Genomic DNA, 8,147 nt, shown 5'->3' with positions numbered 1-8,147 from the left:
TCCCGACTGGAATCTGACCGACTATGCATTGTGCCAGTTATTGTGGTAACTATCCGTAATTACTATCTCTGGAAGCTTCCAATCCAACCGCCTGCTAAGTAGTTGTTCCTGCCATCTTCATTCCCTTGGCCCACTTTTCTTGAATTTTGATATATATCAAAATTTTCAGCAACATTCATTAGTCCTCCATTGTCATTCCATCTAACCCTCTTCTTGTCTAGCACCTTCTTCTTGGGAGGTTTGTGCACGACTTTGAATGGATCTAGAGGGAAATTGGACCATCATTCACTTTCTGAATAAGGTGGTATAGGGCCTCTTGCTCTAGCTTATCCTTTTTTATTGCCTTTATTTCAAATTCGTATGGTGATTCGAGGTTTTTGTATCAGGGTCATATAGAGTTTTTTTACCCCAGGTAAGTCAAGCGCTGGCCAGTTTGTGACAATACGATGCTATGTGGATCCATCCATGAGATAATGGCTGGTTACACTTTACTCAATCTTCAAAGTAAATCTCGATCATCTCTCTAAAGTGAGGTTCAAAATATGTCTTGTTGGCTAGCTCCTTTTCTGGTATCTTTAATGCTTCCACTATTAGATGTAGCAGGTGATTGGTAATCTTTATCAGCCTACAAATCTGTAACTTCCACTAGCCCATTTACAATTGGAAATCTTGAGTGCTTTAATCAGATCATCTAGCTGGTCTTTCTTCAGAGCGTCAATGACCACTTGATTCCAAGATATCCACTTAGTGTTGGCAACCTCATACCAGCCTCAGGCCTCATCCATGATCTTGATACAACTTTGTTGATCTGCGGGTTTAAGATGTGTAGGGTATAGTGCTGGGAAAAACCTTGTAAGCTCCACCTCCTTAGCTAGAATGGCATACATCAATACTAGGGAATCTGAAACAAACTCCAGAAAGCTGAGGAAAGTTTGGTTTTTCTGTTACATTATTTTTCTTGTAATGCAGACCAGGTGAAATAGACTCTTGAGGTTCATTTCTTATTCTCTTATGGTCCTTCGAGTATTTGGTCCTCTATTGCTGGTAACATTATTTTCAAGCAGGGCCTTGATTTGTAGATCCAAAACAAGCACTCTTTATTTGAATTAACATCTCTTTGATTCGAATCCTTATGTACTTCATACACTGGTAGGTGGGTTTTGTGCCTAGCAACATCTCTAAATGTAAGCCCAGAGACTTCAGATTATGAGTGGCAAGGTTTTTTAGAACATGGTTAACCGCCACATCATCAACACTTATGCACCACTCTAGAACTCTTTCTAGTACTTGTACACAGCTTTAAAAATTGCCACCACATCCAAGCTGTGTACACAGCTAGTACAGATGTCGCGGGGGTCGTCGCTCTTGTGGGCATATGCGAAGCCCAAGAAAGTAGTGCCCATGCCTTGGTAGAAGATGTCGACGTCCATGCTTGACTTCTCATCTCTGATGGTGCTTTCTTTACACGGAGGTGCATACATAACTTTGGGAGATCATACCCATTGTCTGACAGGAAAACGTATATTTTGTCAAAAATTCATGTCGAAGTCTTCACTCCCAAAATCTACCCACTAGACCCAACAAAAATAGCAACTGCATGCATGTCCTCCACATTAAAAAAACCTCACTTTGCAAATTTTAATTTGGACAAAACTCCTATGGCCATTAAGGCAATGCAAACAAGGCCGACACTAACATGCAGACGGAAGCACTGTCTGCTGCCACAGCAGAACGAGAGAGAGAGAGAGAGAGAGAGAGAGAGAGAGATGTAGTGCACATGTGCGCACCGTTCGTTCAAAAAGTGTTGTGAACGTTTCGATCGAAAGTACAGTTCATGCACATGCTCCACGTTCGTTGGAACTACGAATAATTTTCATTCGTTTGTGTTTGGCGCACATGCATACCGATCAAACGGTCCGATCAACCCAAAATACAGCATTGTCAAAGGAACTCCACACAAAATCAGCGTAACATAAGGACACATTTGTCCCCGCAAATAAGTACTTTCAATTACCATAGTAAAATAATTCTATCGAAAAAACACCGTGTCACAATACAACATGAAATTATGTGTGACGCGCAAGAAAGAAACGTCAACTGCATGCTAAATAATTCATACAAATTGCCATAAATATCCATGATGATAATAAAATAATCTGAATCAACCACTTAATACAAAATACAATAATCTCAATATGGTAGCTGCCCATCATAATGTCCTCCAGCAGAAAACGCAGTAGAATCCTCCATGACCGCACTCCCTCATACGAAAACCTACCAAAAAGAGAAGTAGTAATCAAATGCATACTTCATAAAAGAACCCTCCTAAGAACATACTTAATGTGTGTATAGTGCAAATATTACATGATCTATCACCCTGTTGATTTCGAGCAGCTTGAAGGCTACTATATCAAAATATAGCAGCTCTTACTCGTGAAGCTAAATCACGATGGTCGAGAGGACCATCCTCATGCAATGGCTCCTCATCATTAAGATGTGGATCCTCTTGCTCTTGCGCTTCAACCTCTCCACATAATTGGACATAGTTATGGAGAAGACAACATGCTGCTACTACAGTCGGGGAAAAAGTAATGTCGACATTCAAATCCCACAAGATTCACCAATGATTTTTCAAGAGACCAAAAGCATTTTCAACCTTCACCCTACCTTTTGAGAGTATTCTGTCAAACTCTCTCTTTTCTCTGATGAATTGTCCCACCTTAATACAAAAAGGTTTCACTAGGAATTTCTTTGCTTTGTATGCAAAATCTCCTAGAAGATATGGCCGAATTACTTCACCTTGCAACAATATGCGAGGACAATCAAGCGCATCACCATGCTTCAATTTGTCATATAGCATGCTATCCTTGTAGTGAGTAGAATCATGCACTCCACCTACTGCCTTGCAGACTACACTCCAGAACAACTTATTCAAATCCACCACACCTTGCAAAAGGATGCTTGGAAAACCATTTCGACTAATATACTAGGAAGGATAATGATCCTTCCCGGCAGGCTTGCGCTGTAGACGGATGTGGATCCCGTCAAGAGCACCTACAATCTGTGGAAGCCTTGTAATGCTTTGGAAGTCCTGCATGATCTTGGTGAGCCAATCTTCGCAAGGGATAGAGATACCATACCTTTGATGAAAGGCTTCACTACTCAAAATTTGACAAATAATTTTGACATATTTCCTTACTCCGCTCTCTCCTACACCATACAGCTCTGCCATGGTTCGCGAGGAGTGGCCTTGAGCTAGCTGCCATAAAATACAAGCAAGAGCTTTCTCACGCTCTATGGGTAATCTGACATATCCTGCAACGCACTCTGAAGGTAGAAGCGGTGCAAACACACCTAACAATGGATGGAAGGACTCGTATTACATCCTGTAAGCAAATTAGAAGCGATGTTGGCACTCCAGTCGAGCCTCTGACCAAAGAACTTTGTGCACATGCTCGTAGAAGGTCATTTGGTGAGGGAGGATCCACCAAAATCTGTGTGCGTAACGCCATGCAATGGTCTCTATCGCAGCAACATTCCACCGCACACAAAAACAACCGCCATCAGAATTATGGAATGACTGCTCTCTTGAAATAGAGATGGCGCGTAAACATTGTGAGATGAGTACGATGTGAAAGAACCATGTGGCCCTCCCACATCGCACAAGGTAGAGAGCATGATCATCATCATTTCCCAATCCTCCATCCTACATTTTTTGGATAAGCATATAGACATCGTGATGCGTTAACACTCACAAGTTCGGCAGCAATAAGACAGCAAGACGAGTCAAGGGGCTTTACCTGAAGAGAGAGTGGAGCAACCGCGTTAATGGACCCGACAAGAAGAAATGCAGAAAACCTGAAAAAAACACAGCATATGCTTGTTAAACACTTCTCAATGAACAAACTAAAAACATAAACAAAATTTTATACAGATTTATCAACTTACTAGTCCTGTCTCTTGGCTATGAGCTTCACAATCTCATATTGCATATTTAGATAGTTTTGTTGCATCTTGAGATCATGCTCCATGCAAGTAATTTCAATCTCGTGCAAGGCAGACAGCTTATTCTCTTCTGCCCTTGTAAACGCTTCTGAGAGCCCTTGCAATTGAGTACCCACTGTCTTTGTGAATGTCCCAAGGGCAGCTTGCTCCTTTTTGCTTTCTTCCCATACACTCCGCGAATATCTACTTCAGCGGATGAGGGATCCACTTGCGGATTTTGAGATGAGGCTCCACCTTCTTGGTTCTCACCATCAATCGGAGTGTCCATGGGTGTAGCTGTGGATGTAGCCACACGGTTGTCACTATCAAAGGCACCCGCAATCCCAGTCACTTTTGGAGTCCTTCCCCATAGTGCATCACACATATTGAAGAGCGGCCAAGAACTAGGAGATGCACTAGAGGAATTCTGCTTGTTAAGCTCTTTCTTGTGCATTTTTTTCGTCAATGAGATTCCGGGCATGCTCTGGATTGTAGTTGCCGCTGGCATCCCTGTTTAGTGCAAAGGTAAGGTCCTCCCAGTCTTTGGAGCTGAAGTTCCCTTTCTTGATGTGTGTCCAAGTATCTTCATACACTCGCAAAAGAGTGTGTGTACTCTTGTCATCCCAATGGACAACGGCTGATCTTGGCTGCTTAGAGGCCTTCGCAGTTGCTGTGGTTCCTTGGGTGTCTTCCACAGGTGTGGAAACATCCCAATTGGTGTAGGCATGTCCTCGGGAGACATGTCCTCCTATATACTGTCATGTAAACTGTCTTGAATCATAGAGTCAGATGGATGGTCATCCTCAACTTGGGAGAGGTTAGCCTTGACGCTTAATTTCGGAGGAGTGGCCATTGCTTCATCCATCATCCCCATGAACGAGAACTTATCAAGCGAGATGTTCTCTTGTGAAAGAGGAACATACTCCTCAAGATCATCACGGAGGCCTGTTTGCAATGTCGTTTGGTGGATTGCCCAACTAGGTAGAGAGGAGGTGGACTTCCACCCTTGCCTCGCTCTACGCAAGCCCGCAGTAACAACGACTGGTCACTGTTGACATCCTAGTGTAGTCACAAAATCATCGACAAATGTTGATTAATTTTGATATGAAATTTTTTATCAAATACGTATTCGATTATGTGTGTGTGCACGTGATTGTGTATGTTTTTGCTAGTGTGTGTGTGAACGTACTAATATTTTGCTAAAGTTTAACATAAAGGGAATGTTCAATTCCATTTTCCAAAACATTTACACATTTCTTTTTTTCTATTTTAGCAAAAATCACAATTGTGAGTGGATTACATTGACCAACCCAAAAAATTACAAGGTCTTGTCATGCTCTTGTTGAGCCATGACATCATCTAGGGACTATAATTACATTGGCTAATAGGGCAACCACCCGTACCAACCCGCCCCCTCCTCCTTGACACACAAGGTCCATAATCTTGTCCTTCTTCTGACATCATCCAGGGACTATAATTCCATCGGCTAATAGGGCAGCCACCCGTACCAACCCGCCCCCTCCTCCTTGACACAGAAGGTCCATAATCTTGCCCTTCTTCTGAGATCTTTTATTTACCGATGGCCAAGATTTTCCCCCATCCTAGGCATTCCATCTGCTGACAACAAGGCACAAGTAGTCCTAGACCAATCCTCCAAGTGTTGCTTGCGCCTGAGCGTCCATATTAGCACTTTGCTTTCTTGAATAATTTTTGCGAAGCTTGCCACCTCAAAACCTCCTTCAAACACGCAGCGGTTCCTTGTCTGCCATACAAAATGTAAGAAGAAGTATCTGACGATTTGAGTGCTGACGAAGAGGGCAGAACTACCTGAATTCTTACCTCCAAGGAATAGGTTAGTCTTGAAAAAACTAATTTTCCATGTTCTTTGGACCCACTTGCATATTTTCTCTGCGAGGCCTTTGATAGTTGGGTAGTCCATGAAAAGGTGGGCCAGATCTTCAATAGCCATCATGCACCCCAAGCATCGATCTGACCCAATCCCTCTCTCCTGAATCTTCACCCCCGTCGGTAGAGCACCCCAAATTACCTTCCATAAAAAACCTTCATGTGCTGCGAAACCTTTGGCTTCCATATGCTCTCCATTACTTGCTCCCACCTTTTCTCCGGCCATTGCTTTTTCCAAAGCTTGTTAAGGGGGCTAGACCAATTCTTCTTATGCATCATTGATTGATAAATGCTTTTAGGATGGGGTTTCCAAAAGAGACTGCTTCCAGGCCATTTCCAGCCATTCCAATCAAACTCCGAATCACAGATTGGCATCACTGAGTTGTTAAGCTCTTTCATCACTTTGTGGATGAGCAAGACCTCCAAGCTATTAAGTTGGTACTGGGTAATCAGAAGGTCAATGGTTTTCCAACTCTTGTTGCCACTGTCCCAAACGTGCCCAAGTCGCTTCAGACCCTTATTATTCAGTTTCCTGACTGTCTCAATCCAATAGGCAGTTTGTGGCGGATCTACAACTTTGGAAAGCCAGGGGGACCAATGCAAAAATGGAATTCTTGAAGTATCTGGCTTCTTCCCCCCACTTTAAGACTCATGCTGCTTTATTGCATTTTCTTATCAATTCTCTTGAGCCGCCTCCCAGTCTTAAGGTAGACCACGCCGAGGCTAACAGTTTGTCATGAACCTCCATCCCTCTCCACTTTCCACCATTCGAGCCAAGTTTAGCTGCTTCTATCATATCTCTGACCATGAAAGCCCAAACTTGATCCTGTTTAGCCAAGGAAACAACAAACTTGGCACAACAAGCTTTTGCATGGGCCACAGGGTTGAGAATTCCGAGGCCTCCTTGATTCACCGGCAGAGCAACTGATTCCCAACGGGTCCATTGCCATGGCTTGGAGGATTTCGTGTTATTTTTCCATAAGAATCTTTTTATTGGTTTTAAGAACTCTTTCCAGTGACACTTAGCCATCTTGAGAAGTAGGCTAGTGAAGGCAATATAAGGAATCATAAAGGCATTCATCACTTTTATCCGACTTGGAAATGGGAGAAGAGCATACTCCCACCTACTCATTTTTGTTTTGATTTTTTCAAGCACCCACTCAAATCTTTGCTTGTGAGTTACGTCCACCCCCAAGGGGGCTCCCAGATGTTTGAAGATATTCCCTTTTGTGACAATCTCCCCCAACCAGACAGAGGGGTCGAATGAGTCATTTTCCGATAAGGAAATCAGCCTTGACTTCTCTATATTACACTCAGACCCCGAAGCTACTGAGAATATTTGTACAATCTCCAGAGCTTTTGTGATGACCTGGGGGCATGCCTTCAAGAAGAGGAGAGAATCGTCTACAAAAAGTTTTGCTAGGAGTTGGCTATTTCCTGGCAAATCAAGGCCTTGCAACTCCCCTCGTTCCGCACTAGCTTCGAGCGTCGTGATTAAAGGATGTGATCCTATGGCGAAAAGTAGGGGGGGCAGAGGGCATCCCTGCTTAATAGACCTTTTGACCTAAAAGAGCCCACAATTCTATCGTTGAATAGGAGCTCTAATTGGCTTTCAGCTCCCAATACACGTACCAAACGACATAGGCGAGGCCCAAAGCCTAGAGCTTCCATGACGGCTTCTAAATATGTCCATGTTATTCTGTCATCATAAGCCTTGTCCAGGTCCAATTGCAGCAGAATGCACTCCTGCTTTGTAACAGTTGCGTATTCGATGCCCACCATTGCTGCCAAAATGTTATCGTAAATGGACCTTCCTTTGATGAACCCATGTTGATGGGGAGAAATGATCTTGGTTAGTAAGGGGGCTAGTCTGAGGGCTACTGCTTTAGCTATAATTTTGTAGGCCACCGACATCATCGTTATAGGGCACCAATGTTTCAATTGAGAATAGCATATCTGTTTTGGGATGAGTTTGATAAGTTCTCTCTTTACACTTACCTCCAATGACCCTTCGACCATGGCTTTATTGGCCAATCTTGTGATTGAGGCCTTGAGATCATCCCAAAATTCTCTATAGAACTCCACCGTCATCCCATCCCAACCAGGGGACTTTTCCTTGCCAGGGACTTGCAATGCTAGTGAAAATTCGTCTTTGGAGAATGCTCGTTCCAAGCAATTAGCTTTTGAGTGGGGAATTTTATTCTTGACACTCTGCAGTAAGGTCCCTCTGGCTTCTTCCAGTTTTTGGGACTGGATCT

Source organism: Adiantum capillus-veneris, chromosome 8 (genome assembly GCF_014529385.1).
Source record: "Adiantum capillus-veneris isolate H3 chromosome 8, ASM1452938v2, whole genome shotgun sequence".
Lineage (NCBI taxonomy): Eukaryota > Viridiplantae > Streptophyta > Polypodiopsida > Polypodiales > Pteridaceae > Adiantum > Adiantum capillus-veneris.
Note: the sequence above shows the minus strand (reverse complement) of the source record.